At 46.8% G+C, this 13,783-nt stretch overlaps 9 non-coding genes and 5 pseudogenes across 9 annotated transcripts; 9 read left to right on the top strand and 5 right to left on the bottom strand.

Annotated features, from left to right (window-relative positions):
- Positions 1 to 1,063: 1,063 nt before the first annotated feature.
- LOC134863935 (U5 spliceosomal RNA) lies at positions 1,064 to 1,179 on the top strand. The gene has a single exon (XR_010165752.1). It is a non-coding gene; the product is annotated as a U5 spliceosomal RNA (small nuclear RNA).
- A 172-nt stretch (positions 1,180 to 1,351) lies between these two features.
- LOC134863916 (U2 spliceosomal RNA) lies at positions 1,352 to 1,543 on the top strand. The gene has a single exon (XR_010165735.1). It is a non-coding gene; the product is annotated as a U2 spliceosomal RNA (small nuclear RNA).
- Positions 1,544 to 1,852: 309 nt separating this feature from the next.
- On the bottom strand, positions 1,853 to 2,014 carry LOC134863930 (U1 spliceosomal RNA). Its single transcript, XR_010165747.1, has one exon. It is a non-coding gene; the product is annotated as a U1 spliceosomal RNA (small nuclear RNA).
- A 1,203-nt stretch (positions 2,015 to 3,217) lies between these two features.
- On the top strand, positions 3,218 to 3,331 carry LOC134863932 (U5 spliceosomal RNA). Its single transcript, XR_010165749.1, has one exon. It is a non-coding gene; the product is annotated as a U5 spliceosomal RNA (small nuclear RNA).
- A 170-nt stretch (positions 3,332 to 3,501) lies between these two features.
- LOC134863915 (U2 spliceosomal RNA) lies at positions 3,502 to 3,691 on the top strand. Its single transcript, XR_010165734.1, has one exon. It is a non-coding gene; the product is annotated as a U2 spliceosomal RNA (small nuclear RNA).
- A 315-nt stretch (positions 3,692 to 4,006) lies between these two features.
- On the bottom strand, positions 4,007 to 4,170 carry LOC134863941 (U1 spliceosomal RNA). Its single transcript, XR_010165756.1, has one exon. It is a non-coding gene; the product is annotated as a U1 spliceosomal RNA (small nuclear RNA).
- Positions 4,171 to 5,927: 1,757 nt separating this feature from the next.
- On the bottom strand, positions 5,928 to 6,090 carry LOC134863908 (U1 spliceosomal RNA). The gene has a single exon (XR_010165730.1). It is a non-coding gene; the product is annotated as a U1 spliceosomal RNA (small nuclear RNA).
- A 1,188-nt stretch (positions 6,091 to 7,278) lies between these two features.
- Positions 7,279 to 7,385, top strand: LOC134863938 (U5 spliceosomal RNA; annotated as a pseudogene).
- A 159-nt stretch (positions 7,386 to 7,544) lies between these two features.
- Positions 7,545 to 7,720, top strand: LOC134863917 (U2 spliceosomal RNA; annotated as a pseudogene).
- Positions 7,721 to 8,016: 296 nt separating this feature from the next.
- On the bottom strand, positions 8,017 to 8,166 carry LOC134863911 (U1 spliceosomal RNA; annotated as a pseudogene).
- Positions 8,167 to 9,336: 1,170 nt separating this feature from the next.
- Positions 9,337 to 9,516, top strand: LOC134863918 (U2 spliceosomal RNA; annotated as a pseudogene).
- Positions 9,517 to 9,819: 303 nt separating this feature from the next.
- LOC134863919 (U1 spliceosomal RNA) lies at positions 9,820 to 9,982 on the bottom strand. Its single transcript, XR_010165736.1, has one exon. It is a non-coding gene; the product is annotated as a U1 spliceosomal RNA (small nuclear RNA).
- A 1,201-nt stretch (positions 9,983 to 11,183) lies between these two features.
- Positions 11,184 to 11,255, top strand: LOC134863936 (U5 spliceosomal RNA; annotated as a pseudogene).
- Positions 11,256 to 11,306: 51 nt separating this feature from the next.
- On the top strand, positions 11,307 to 11,497 carry LOC134863914 (U2 spliceosomal RNA). Its single transcript, XR_010165733.1, has one exon. It is a non-coding gene; the product is annotated as a U2 spliceosomal RNA (small nuclear RNA).
- Positions 11,498 to 13,783: the final 2,286 nt, after the last annotated feature.

Below are 13,783 nucleotides of genomic sequence, written 5' to 3'. Positions count from 1 at the left end.
CCTACTGTGTATGTTATCATTTTATTTATTTATTTTAACAGTCAAAAAATGCAGTACACAACAATGGATACAAGTAATCATATACATGTATTACAATTATTTATCAGAGTTGCATTGAGCGCTCATCGGGGCCCCCGTGTGGCTGGCTCTGACATTACCTCTCAGATCTTGCCATCCTCACAGAAAATAGCAACATTTGACACAATTCAACACAAAGCAATGACAGAAGGAAGCAGCCTCCAAACGCCTCTCGAAGAGCGCCACCCGCTTTTGGCGTGCCAGAGTTGCTGCCAAAGCGATCCTCGTTAGTATAGTGGACAGTATCTCTGCTTGTCACGCAGAGGCAAGGGAGTATTTTCAACAGCAGCTGGCCTTTGTTTACCAAAAGAGGCAGAAAGCAATCCACTCATGAACTAGGAGGCCGTTGGAAACACGTTCGGATAAGCACTTCCAAAAGCCACGGCAACCGAAATTGGGAACGGTGTACACTGTTCCCAATGGTCAGATGATACGGATGATTTCATAAATGTCGTTTTGCAAAAAGTCATCATGTTGCGCTCATGAAAAAGCTACTCAGTGCCTGCTTCAAATCATTGAAGGACACACTTTCAATCCCCCCCAAGGCCCAATGCCAAAGCGCTCACAACATTGCCACTTTTGACAGACCCAAGTCTTCAGCATGCTAGCCCTCTCCCTTGCATGGTTAATATGAAGATCGTACCGTTTTTTTCCTGGTTATAACCCATCAGTCCTAACCCTTTGGATGACATTCCATTCCAGTGTTTATCCTTAGTTTATATACTGCCATACCCAGCATTTTCTCCGCTACCCTAAACCTAACTTCTCCTCCCCCTTAAATGACCCTCCCTTGTTGTAAGATAATGTTAGTTTGGCCCCCTACCTAAACTACCTTTCTGTATTAAATAGTACTCTTCCAATTGTATTTTGCATTATCCTTATTTACATACTACCCTACTATTCTTATCCTTTGGGTGAGGCTCACCGCGAGGGCATTGACTGGGACAACTGGGTGTTGTCTGTTCCACGGGAAGAACTCTTCCCATTACTTGGTTTTCTCTTCAAAGCGTATAAGTCTTTCGCCTTTTACTAAAGACTTCCGTGGAGAGGAACACATACGAGTTCACCCTATTTTTGGTAGGCTTTGCCGTTTGGCTGAGCCTTCTGAGTTTGTGAAACACAAGGAAGAGAGCAGCAGTCGTGCCTGGGCCTACCAGTCACGCAGCCCTTGGGCCAAAGGAGCCTTTTCTTATCAAAGGGCAAAGGTGCCGCTCCACGACCGGTTGTAAACTGCGCAGCGGGGGTGCATTCCCGCCCCAAACGCAGGGGTCATCGCCCTTTTCGGCCTTTTTGGGTAAGATCAAGTGTAGTATCTTTCTTATCAGTTTAATATCTGATATGTCCCCTATATGGGGGGGCAATATATTAAATGGATTTTTAGCACTGGGAGCTAAAACAGGGGCTTGCCCCGTCACTCCATGTCATCGACCCGTATTGCAGTGCCTCCGGGGACGGTGCACCCTTCTCCTGCCATGTTGAAAACAAACAGTCTCTGAACTATATTAGCTTTCGATTGAGGGCACAGACTGCAGCACATCAGCAGCGGGTGTTTTTGGACTCAATGGTGACGGATTGAACTGCGCTAACGCTGTTGCTTGGCTTTGGAGCTTGGCACGCAGAGTGAGGCTCACCGCAAGGGACAGAGATATTTAGAGGCCAAAGACAGGACACTCTCTGGATGACGTTGGCACCAGAAGCTTTTTCCAGATCAAAGTAGCCACCTAAACATAAGCTATCACAAGGTGGTTTTTATACAATTTTCTTCAACACAAAATCAGGGAGAGCGCGAACGCAGTCCCCCACTACCACAAATTATGCAGTCGAGAATCCCACATTTGGGAATTCGCAGGGGTCAGCACAGCCGGCGTGCAATGGCCGAGCCTCGCCCTGGGTGAACCACCTTGTGATCATGGTATCTCCCCTGCCAGGTAAGTATGAGTTGGATGTGTCAGAGCCAGTGGACTCTTGCTACGACAAAGGACACTGCGTGGCGGTTCCTGCGTCTGAGCAGGTCAATGCAGCCCAGCAACCACTTGAAAGCCTAACAGACAGATGAGGCTTGACATAAATACTCCTGTCATACCAAAGGGGCCCTCACTGTGTATGTTATCATTTTATTTATTTATTTTAACAGTCAAAAAATGCAGTACACAACAATGGATACAAGTAATCATATACATGTATTACAATTATTTATCAGAGTTGCATTGAGCGCTCATCGGGGCCCCCGTGTGGCTGGCTCTGACATTACCTCTCAGATCTTGCCATCCTCACAGAAAATAGCAACATTTGACACAATTCAACACAAAGCAATGACAGAAGGAAGCAGCCTCCAAACGCCTCTCGAAGAGCGCCACCCGCTTTTGGCGTGCCAGAGTTGCTGCCCAAAGCGATCCTCGTTAGTATAGTGGACAGTATCTCTGCTTGTCACGCAGAGGCAAGGGAGTATTTTCAACAGCAGCTGGCCTTTGTTTACCAAAAGAGGCAGAAAGCAATCCACTCATGAACTAGGAGGCCGTTGGAAACACGTTCGGATAAGCACTTCCAAAAGCCACGGCAACCGAACTTGGGAACGGTGTACACTGTTCCCAATGGTCAGATGATACGGATGATTTCATAAATGTCGTTTTGCAAAAAGTCATCATGGTGACGCTCATGAAAAAGCTACTCAGTGCCTGCTTCAAATCATTGAAGGACAACTTCAATCAATGACAATGGCAAAGCGCTCAAACATTGCACTTTTGACAGACCAAGTTTCAGCATTCTAGCACTCTCCCTTGCATGTTTAAATGAAGATCGTACCGTTTTTTTCCTGGTTATAACCCTCATACCTAACCCTTTTGGATGACATTTCATTCCAGTTTATCCTTATTTATATACTACCCTACCCAGCATTTTCCTACCCTAAACCTAACCTTCTCCTCCCCCTTCAAATGACCCTCCCTTGTTGTAAGATAATGTTATTTTGGCCCCCTACCTAAACCTACCTTTCTGATTAAATTGTACTTTCCAGTTGTATTTTGCATTTATCCTTATTTACATACTACCCTACCTATTCTTATCCTGTGGGTGAGGCTCACCGCGAGGGCATTGACTGGGACAACTGGGGTGTTGTCTGTTCCACGGGAAGAACTCTCCATTACTCTGGTTTCTCTTCAAAGCGTATAAGTCTTTCGCCTTTTACTAAAGACTTCCGTGGAGAGGAACACATGCGAGTTCACCCTATTTTTGGTAGGCTTTGCCGTTTTGGCTGAGCCTTCTGAGTTTGTGAAACACAAGAAGAGAGCAGCCAGTCGTGCCTGGGCCTACCAAGTCACGCAGCCCTTGGGCAAAGAGCCTTTCTTATCAAAGGGCAAAGGTGCCGCACCACGACCGGTGTAAACTGCGCAGCGAGGGTGCATCCTGCACAAAACGGCAGGGGTCATCGCTTCTCGGCCCTTTTGGCTAAGATCAAGTGTAGTATCTGTTCTTATCAGTTTATATCTGATATGTCCCCTATATGGGGGCAATATATTAAATGGATTTTTAGCACTGGGAGCTGAAACAGGGGCTTGCCCCGTTCACTCCATGCATCGACCCGGTATTGCAGTGCCTCGGGGACGGTGCACCCCCTTCTCCTGCCATGTGAAAACAAACACGTCTCTGAACTATATTAGCTTTCGATTGAGGGCACAGACTGCAGCACATCAGCAGCGGGTGTTTTTTGGACTCAATGGTGACGGATTGAACTGCGCTAACGCTGTTGCCTTGGCTTTGGAGCTTGGCACGCAGAGTGAGGCTCACCGCAAGGGACAGAGATATTTAGAGGCCAAAGACAGGACACTCTCATGGATGACGTTGGCAACAGAAGCTTTTTCCAGATCAAAGTAGCCACCTAACACATAAACTATCACAAGGTGGTTTTTACAATTTTCCTTCAACACAAAATCAGGGGAGAGCGCGAACGCAGTCCCCCACTACCACAAATATGCAGTCGAGATTCCCACATTTGGGGAATTCGCAGGGGTCAGCACAGCCGGCGTGCAATGGCCGAGCCTCGCCCTGGGTGAACCACCCTTTGGGGATCATGGTATCTCCCTGCCAGGTAAGATGGTTGGATTTCAGGCCAGGGACTCTTTCTACGACAAGGGACACTGCGTGGCGGTTCCTGGTCCTGAGCAGGTCAATGCAGCCAGCACCACTTTAAGCCTAACAGACAGATGAGGCTTGACTAAACTCCTGGCTACCAAAGGGCCCCACGTGTTGTTTCCCTTTATTTATTTATTTAACGTCAAAAATGCAGTACAAATGGATCAAGTATCAATACTGTATTAAATTTTTTCGAGTTCCTTGAGGCTCTGGGGCCCCGTGTGCGGCTCTGACATTAAACCCTTTAGACTTGCCATCTCACGAAAAGCAACATTTACACACACCAAAAAGCAATGCAGAAGGAGCAGCCCAAACGCTCTCGAAGAGCGCCACCCGCTTTTCGTCCAGAGTTCTGCCAAGGATCCTCGTTAGATTGGCCGTATCTCTGCTTGTCAGCAGAGCAAGGGATTTTCAACAGCAGGGGCCTTTGTTTCCAAAAGAGGGAGAAAGCAAACATCATGAACTAGGAGGCCTTGAAAACGTCGATAAGCCTCAAAGCCACGGCAACCAAGGAGGGTACACTGTTCCAATGTCAATGTACGGAGATTCTAAATGCGTTTGCAAAAAGTCATATGGGGACGCTCTGAAAAGCTACTCAGTCCTGCTTTAACATGAGGACAACTCAATCATGGGCAATGGCAAAGCGTCAAACATTGCACTTTGCAGACCAGTTCAGATTTAAGCACTTCCCTTGCAGTTTAAATGAAGATCGTACCGTTTTTCTGGTTATAACCTCAACCTAACCCTTTGGATGACTTCATTCCGTTTATCTATTTATACTACCTACCCAGCATTTTCCTACCCTAACCTAACCTTCTCCTCCCCCTTCAATGACCCTCCTTTTGTAAGTAATGTTATTTGCCCCTACCTAACCCACCTTTTTGATTAAATTGTATTTCCCTTGTATTTTCATTTATCCTTATTTACTCACCCTACATTTATCCCTTTTGGGTGAGGTCACCGAGGGCATGGATGGGGCAACTGGGGGTTGTCTGTTCCACGGAAGAACTCTCATACTCTGTTCCTTCAAAGCGTAAGTCTTTCGCTTTTATAAAGACTTCCGTGAGAGGAACACTACGAGTTCACCATTTTGGTAGGCTTTGGTTTGGCGAGCCTCGAGTTTGTGAAACAAGAGAGAGCACAGTGTCCGGGCCTCCAGTCACGCAGCCTTGGCCAAGGAGCCTTTTCTTATCAAAGGGCAAAGGTCCGCACCACGACCGGTGAAATCGCAGCGAGGTGCACCTGCACAAACGGAGGGGTCATCGCTCCGGCCTTTTGGCAGCGGGTGTATCTGTTCTTACAGTTATATCTGATATGTCCCTTGGGGGCATATTTAAATGGTTTTTAGAAGGGAGCGAAACAGGGGCTGCCCCTTCCTCCTGCACGACCCGTATTTCAGTGCCTCGGGACGGTCACCTTCTCGCATGTTGAAAACAAACACGCTTGAACTAATTGCTTTGTTGAGGCCAGCGCAGCACATCAGCAGCGGGTGTTTTTTGGACTCAATGGTGACGGATTGAACTGCGCTAACGCTGTTGCCTTGGCTTTGGAGCTTGGCACGCAGAGTGAGGCTCACCGCAAGGGACAGAGATATTTAGAGGCCAAAGACAGGACACTCTCTGGGATGACGTTGCACCAGAAGCTTTTTCCCAGATCAAGTAGCCACCTAAAACATAAGTGATCACAAGGTGGTTTTTACAATTTTCCTTCAACACAAAAATCAGGGGAGAGCGCGAACGCAGTCCCCCACTACACAAATTATGCAGTCGAGACTCCCACATTTGGGGAATTCGCAGGGGTCAGCACAGCCGGCGTGCAATGGCCGAGCCTCGCCCTGGGTGAACCACCTTGCTGATCATGGTATCTCCCCTGCCAGGTAAGTATGAGTTGGATGTGTCAGAGCCAGTGGACTCTTGCTACGACAAAGGACACTGCGTGGCGGTTCCTGCGTCTGAGCAGGTCAATGCAGCCCAGCAACCACTTGAAAGCCTAACAGACAGATGAGGCTTGACATAAATACTCCTGTCATACCAAAGGGGCCCTCACTGTGTATGTTATCATTTTATTTATTTATTTTAACAGTCAAAAATGCAGTACACAACAATGGATACAAGTAATCATATACATGTATTACAATTATTTATCAGAGTTGCATTGAGCGCTCATCGGGGCCCCCGTGTGGCTGGCTCTGACATTACCTCTCAGATCTTGCATCCTCACAGAAAATCGCAACATTTGACACAATTCAACACAAAGCAATGACAGAAGGAAGCAGCCTCCAAACGCCTCTCGAAGAGCGCCACCCGCTTTTGGCGTGCCAGAGTTGCTGCCAAAGCGATCCTTGTTAGTATAGTGGACAGTATATCTGCTTGTCACGCAGAGGCAAGGGAGTATTTTCAACAGCAGCTGGCCTTTGTTTACCAAAAGAGGCAGAAAGCAATCCACTCATGAACTAGGAGGCCGTGGAAACACGTTCGGATAAGCAACTTCCAAAAGCCACGGCAACCGAACTTGGGAATGGTGTACACTGTTCCCCAATGGTCAGATGATACGGATGATTTCATAAATGTCGTTTTGCAAAAAGTCATCATGGTGACGCTCATGAAAAAGCTACTCAGTGCCTGCTTCAAATCATTGAAGGACACTTCAATCAATGACAATGCAAGCGCTCAAACATTGCACTTTTGACAGACCAAGTTTCAGCATTCTAGCACTCTCCCTTGCATGTTTAAATGAAGATCGTACCGTTTTTTCCTGGTTATAACCCTCATACCTAACCCTTTTGGATGACATTTCATTCCAGTTTATCCTTATTTATATACTACCCTACCCAGCATTTTCCTACCCTAGACCTAACCTTCTCCTCCCCCTTCAAATGACCCTCCCTTGTTGTAAGATAATGTTATTTTGGCCCCCCTACCTAAACCTACCTTTCTGATTAAATTGTACTTTCCAATGTATTTTGCATTTATCCTTATTTACATACTACCCTACCTATTTTTATCCCGTGGGTAGGCTCCGCGAGGGCATGGACTGGGAAATGGGTGTTGTCGTTCCACGGGAAGAACTTCATTACTCTGGTTTCTCTTCAAGGTATAAGTCTTTCGCCTTTTACTAAAAACTTCCCTGGAGGGAACCCTAGGTTCCCTTTTTTGGTAGGCTTTGCCGTTTGTGAGCCTTTGGTTTTTGAACACAAAAAAGAGAGAGCCGTCGTGCCTGGGCCTTACCAAGTCACGCCCGCCTTTGGGGCCAAAAGGGCCTTTTTTATCAAAGGGCAAAGGTGCCGCCCCCCCGACGGTGTAAATGCGCGCGGGGTGTCCTGCCACAAACGGCAGGGTATCGCTTCTCGGCTTTTGGCAAGTCAAGTGTAGACGTTCTTATCAGTTTAAAATCTGATTGTCCCCTAATGGGGGCAAATATTAAATGGATTTTTTGCACTGGGAGCTGAAAAAGGGGCTTGCCCCCACTCCTGCATGACCGGTATTGCAGGCCCCCCGGGGAGGGGGCACCCTTTCTGCCTGTTGAAAACAAAAACGCTTGAACTATATTAGCTTTCGATTGGGGCACAACTGCAGCACATCAGCGCGGGTGTTTTTTTTGGGCTAAGGGGGGGATTGAACTGCGCTAAGCTGTTGCCTTGGGTTTTGGGGCTTGGCCGCAGGGAGGTCACCCCAAGGGACAGAGTATTTAGGGCCAAGACAGGGCATTTTCTTGGGGTGGTTTTGGGACCAGAAGTTTTTTCCCCGATCAAAGTAGCCACCTAAACATAAGCTTACAAGGTGGTTTTACAATTTTCCTTCAACACAAAAACAGGGGAGAGCGCGAACGCAGTCCCCATACCACAAATTATGCGTCGAGTTCCCACATTTGGGGGAATTGAGGGGGCGCACGCCGGCGTGCAATGGCCCAGCCCCTGGGTGACCCCCTTGGTGATATGGTTTCCCCTGCCAGGGAAAATATGAGTTGGATGGTCAGGCGTGGGGTTTTCTCCAAAAACCTCTCTTTTTTTTCCCTTTTTCATCTCCCCCCCCTCCTCCAGTACTTCTTATCCCTTTTCTACCCCCCTCCTTTTTTTCTTTTTTTTTTTTTTTAAAATCCCCTTTCTTTTCCCTTCGTTTTTTCTTTTTTTTTCTTTTCCCCGAGGCATTGAGCGCTACGGGGGCCCCCGTGGGGGGTTGCTTCCCCAGTCTGCCCCCCAGAAAACCATTTTAACAAACAAACAAGCTGCAAAAAGCGCCCCAAAGCCCCCCTTGGAGGCCATTTTGGGTGCCCGGTTCCAAAGGATCCGTTATATATGGGACATATTCTGCTTGAGCAGGGCGGGGGGTTTTTCAACCCTCCTTTGTTTACAAAAGGGCAGAAACAATCACCAAACAAGGGGGGGGAACAGTTTAAAGCACTCAAAGCCCCAACCTTGGGTGGGTCCCCCTGTTCCCCTGGTGGGGATACCTGTTTCAAAAAAGGTTTTTCAAAAGTCTTTGGTACCCAGAAAAAGCTTACTCATGCTGCCTTTGAAACACTTCAAAAAAGCAATTCCAAAGCCCAAAAGACTTTTGACGGGGCCGTTCAATTCGATTCCCGGAGTTTAATAAATGTCGTTTTTTTTCCTGGTTATAAACCTCATCCTAAACCTTTTGGAAGGGCATTCTTCCCAATCATTTAAATTTCCTACCGTTTTCCTACCCCAACCAATTCCTTCAAAAACCTCCCTTGTGTAAGAAATGTTATTTTTCCCCTACCTAACCTCCTTTTGATTAAATTTCTTTCCTTGTATTTTCAACCCCTTTTTCCCTAACCTTAAAACTTACCTTTTGGGGGGGGCACCCATTGACTGGGGGAAAAAAAGGGGGGTTTTTTTTTCCCCAAAACCCCCTTTCTGGTTTCTCTTTTAAAGGGATTCTTTCCCTTTTACTAAAACTTGTGGGAGGAACCAACGGTTCACCCTATTTTGGTCTTTGCGTTTGGCTGGGCCTTCTGATTTGTGAAACACAAAAAGAGGCACCAGCTGCCTGGGCCCACCTCCGAGTTGGGCCAAAAGGAGCCTTTTCCCCAAAACAAAGGGCAAAGGTTTTCCCACCCACGACCGGTGTAAACTGCGCGGAGGGTTTATCCCGCCACAAAAGGCGGGGGCTCGCTTCTCGGCCTTTTGGTAAGATCAAGTGTGATTGTTTTACAGTTTAATTTTTGATATGTCCCCCATATGGGGGCAATTATTAAAAGGATTTTTAGCACTGGGAGCTGAAAAAAGGGGTTGCCCCGTTCCTCCCGCATCGACCGGTATTTCAGTGCCCCCGGGGAGGTGCCCCTTTCCTGCCATGTTTTAAAAAAACAGTTTTTAACAATTACTTTGATTGAGGGCACAGCGCAGCACATCAGCAGCGGGTGTTTTTGGACTCAATGGTGACGGATTGAACTGCGCTAACGCTGTTGCCTTGGCTTTGGAGCTTGGCACGCAGAGTGAGGCTCACCGCAAGGGACAGAGATATTTAGAGGCCAAAGACAGGACACTCTCTGGATGACGTTGGCACCAGAAGCTTTTTCCCAGATCAAAGTAGCCACCTAAAACATAAGTGATCACAAGGTGGTTTTTACAATTTTCCTTCAACACAAAATCAGGGGAGAGCGCGAACGCAGTCCCCCACTACCACAAATTATGCAGTCGAGACTCCCACATTTGGGGAATTCGCAGGGGTCAGCACAGCCGGCGTGCAATGGCCGAGCCTCGCCCTGGGTGAACCACCTTGCTGATCATGGTATCTCCCTGCCAGGTAAGTATGAGTTGGATGTGTCAGAGCCAGTGGACTCTTGCTACGACAAAGGACACTGCGTGGCGGTTCCTGCGTCTGAGCAGGTCAATGCAGCCAGCAACCACTTGAAAGCCTAACAGACAGATGAGGCTTGACATAAATACTCCTGTCATACCAAAGGGGCCCTCACTGTGTATGTTATCATTTTATTTATTTATTTTAACAGTCAAAAAATGCAGTACACAACAATGGATACAAGTAATCATATACATGTATTACAATTATTTATCAGAGTTGCATTGAGCGCTCATCGGGGCCCCGTGTGGCTGGCTCTGACATTACCTCTCAGATCTTGCCATCCTCACAGAAAATAGCAACATTTGACACAATTCAACACAAAGCAATGACAGAAGGAAGCAGCCTCCAAAGCCTCTCGAAGAGCGCCACCCGCTTTTGGCGTGCCAGAGTTGCTGCCAAAGCGATCCTCGTTAGTATAGTGGACAGTATATCTGCTTGTCACGCAGAGGCAAGGGAGTATTTTCAACAGCAGCTGGCCTTTGTTTACCAAAAGAGGCAGAAAGCAATCCACTCATGAACTAGGAGGCCGTTGGAAACACGTTCGGATAAGCACTTCCAAAAGCCACGGCAACCGAACTTGGGAATGGTGTACACTGTTCCCAATGGTCAGATGATACGGATGATTTCATAAATGTCGTTTTGCAAAAAGTCATCATGGTGACGCTCATGAAAAAGCTACTCAGTGCCTGCTTCAAATCATTGAAGGACAACTTCAATCAATGACAATGGCAAAGCGCTCAAACATTGCACTTTTGACAGACCAAGTTTCAGCATTCTAGCACTCTCCCTTGCATGTTTAAATGAAGATCGTACCGTTTTTTCCTGGTTATAACCCTCATACCTAACCCTTTTGGATGACATTTCATTCCAGTTTATCCTTATTTATATACTACCCTACCCAGCATTTTCCTACCCTAGACCTAACCTTCTCCTCCCCCTTCAAATGACCCTCCCTTGTTGTAAGATAATGTTATTTTGGCCCCCTACCTAAACCTACCTTTCTGATTAAATTGTACTTTCCAATTGTATTTTGCATTTATCCTTATTTACATACTACCCTACCTATTCTTATCCTGTGGGTGAGGCTCACCGCGAGGGCATGGACTGGGACAATTGGGTGTTGTCTGTTCCACGGGAAGAACTCTCCATTACTCTGGTTTCTCTTCAAAGCGTATAAGTCTTTCGCCTTTTACTAAGGACTTCCGTGGAGAGGAACACACACGACCGGTGTAAACTGCGCAGCGAGGGTGCATCCTGCCACAAACGGCAGGGGTCATCGCTTCTCGGCCTTTTGTTTAAGATCAAGTGTAGTATCTGTTCTTATCAGTTTAATATCTGATATGTCCCCTATATGGGGGCAATATATTAAATGGATTTTTAGCACTGGGAGCTGAAACAGGGGCTTGCCCCGTTCACTCCATGCATCGACCCGGTATTGCAGTGCCTCCGGGGACGGTGCACCCTTCTCCTGCCATGTTGAAAACAAACACGTCTCTGAACTATATTAGCTTTCGATTGAGGGCACAGACTGCAGCACATCAGCAGCGGGTGTTTTTTGGACTCAATGGTGACGGATTGAACTGCGCTAACGCTGTTGCCTTGGCTTTGGAGCTTGGCACGCAGAGTGAGGCTCACCGCAAGGGACAGAGATATTTAGAGGCCAAAGACAGGACACTCTCTGGGATGACGTTGGCACCAGAAGCTTTTTCCCAGATCAAAGTAGCCACCTAAAAAGGTGTGTATACTATCAGTTATTACACCTTTAAAAAGGTGTGTAAGGAGGGATTGTTAGAAATAATCAATATATTGGAGCAGAACTTTAAAAGATAATTCACTGTTTCTGGACGGATCATATTTGTCCACTTCCGGTAGTATTACCGGATGTTGGTTTTAGCCTCAGATAGCATGTAGCTAGTATTGTATTGTATATATGAGAAGAGCGAGAAGGACCAGTGGAGTTACATACTAAACACACCGCCTCTACCTCTCACTCATTGATGCTGCAATGATACAGTTGCCTGTTTAATAACTGATAAACCTCAGAAGAATTGCATAATAGAATATTGTAGGTGAGAGCTCCAGGACTTCGCTAACAAGATGGCGACTGTGACGTCAAAAGAGGACCCGCCCCCGACGACGTCAGCCTATAGAAGAGTCCGGAGAACCCCATTTGACAAGCGGCCAACAGGATCCAGCCCCCCGCTACCAACCAATGAGAGCACGAGAGCGGAGCATGTCTTATTTTGAAGTTGTTTATTGTATGGTCGGAAAGGGATGGTTCTATAAAACATGTTTGTATTGTATAACCGAGCACTTTTTTGTTCCGGACCGCCAGACAGTATCTACTGATGAGCTCCACTCAGTCAGTGGCCTGTGGACGCGTGTCCCGGGCTATTGAGCCACAGCTGTGAAACTTTTGTAAAACCTACTACTGCATCCATTATTAAACACTCCTTTTATAACTTTTAAGGGTGGTTTGCTTTCTTTCTTTTAAACCGACTCCTGGGCTTCAAATAAACGAACATTTCTTACACTGCCCCCTGGTGTATTGCTCTAGGCAGTATAAGCAGTCCTGGAGATTAGTGACTTTTCCTTCAACCCCCTGTTCAAATGCCATGATAAAAGATCCATACTGTAGAGCAGTGGTCGCCAACCCGTCGATCGCGATCGACTGGTAGATCTTTGAAACATTCCCTGTAGATCCCCAAAATAATTACACAAATACATTATGGCTGATTAATGTTCAGTTTTGCAAGCGCCTTTTTTCCTCTCTATCTTATCCGATCCAGTCGTATTTTTTCAGTGCAACAGGCGGCATTACAATGACGAATAAGATCAAAGAAGGATACTGGCACATTAACTGTCGCGAAATGACTTTATACGGCACTAGCAGGTGATAGCTAGTAGACGGCAATGTTGTCAGCTGGCATGGCGGAGGCTCCGAGAAAGAAGTCGACAACGTATAATTTCCATGAGGAATGGGAAGAGGAATTTATTTTCACCATGGTGAAAGACAAGTGTGTTTGTATGCTGTGCCACCAAACTCTGGCGCAGTCTAAAAGAGGAAATCTAGAGCGGCACCACAACACTAACCACGACAAATTCAAAGACAGTTTCCCCGCCAAGAGCGCAATCCGCGCTAGGAAAGTTGCTGAGCTGAAAGCTGGGTTGAAGGCTCAGCAGTCGCTTTTCACAAAACCTGCTGCTCAAAATAAGGCTGCAACTGAAGCTTCATTTCGTATTAGTCACCTTTTGGCTAAACACAAGAAGCCTTTTACAGATGGCAATTTATTCAAGGAGGCAATGGCCATCACTGCAGAGACGGTTTTCAACGGCTTCAAAAAACAAAGACGACATCAAAACCGCGCTCCGCAGTGTCCAGCTTGGCCCCAATACAGTGGCGAGGAGGGTCGAGGAAATGTCAGGGGACGTGGATCGACAAGTGTTAAAAGATTTGTCACACTGAATATTTTTCACTACAGTTTGATGAATCCCTGGATGTAATAGACACAGCTCAGCTTGTTGTATTTGTCAGGATGGCATTCCCGGACTCTACAACAAAAGAGGATCTCCTCACTCTTTTGCACTTAAAGGAGAGAACGAGAGGTGAGGATATTTACAACGCGTTTAAAAAAAGATGTCCGCGATAATGACATCCCGATTCACAAACTGGTGGCAATTACCACTGATGGAGCCCCATCGATGCGCGGTGTGCGCGTTGGATTTATTGCGCTGTGACATAAAGACCATGA

The sequence above is a fragment of the Eleginops maclovinus genome, chromosome 4, assembly GCF_036324505.1.
Source record: "Eleginops maclovinus isolate JMC-PN-2008 ecotype Puerto Natales chromosome 4, JC_Emac_rtc_rv5, whole genome shotgun sequence".
NCBI lineage: Eukaryota > Metazoa > Chordata > Actinopteri > Perciformes > Eleginopidae > Eleginops > Eleginops maclovinus.
This window is presented reverse-complemented; position numbering and strand designations above follow the sequence as displayed.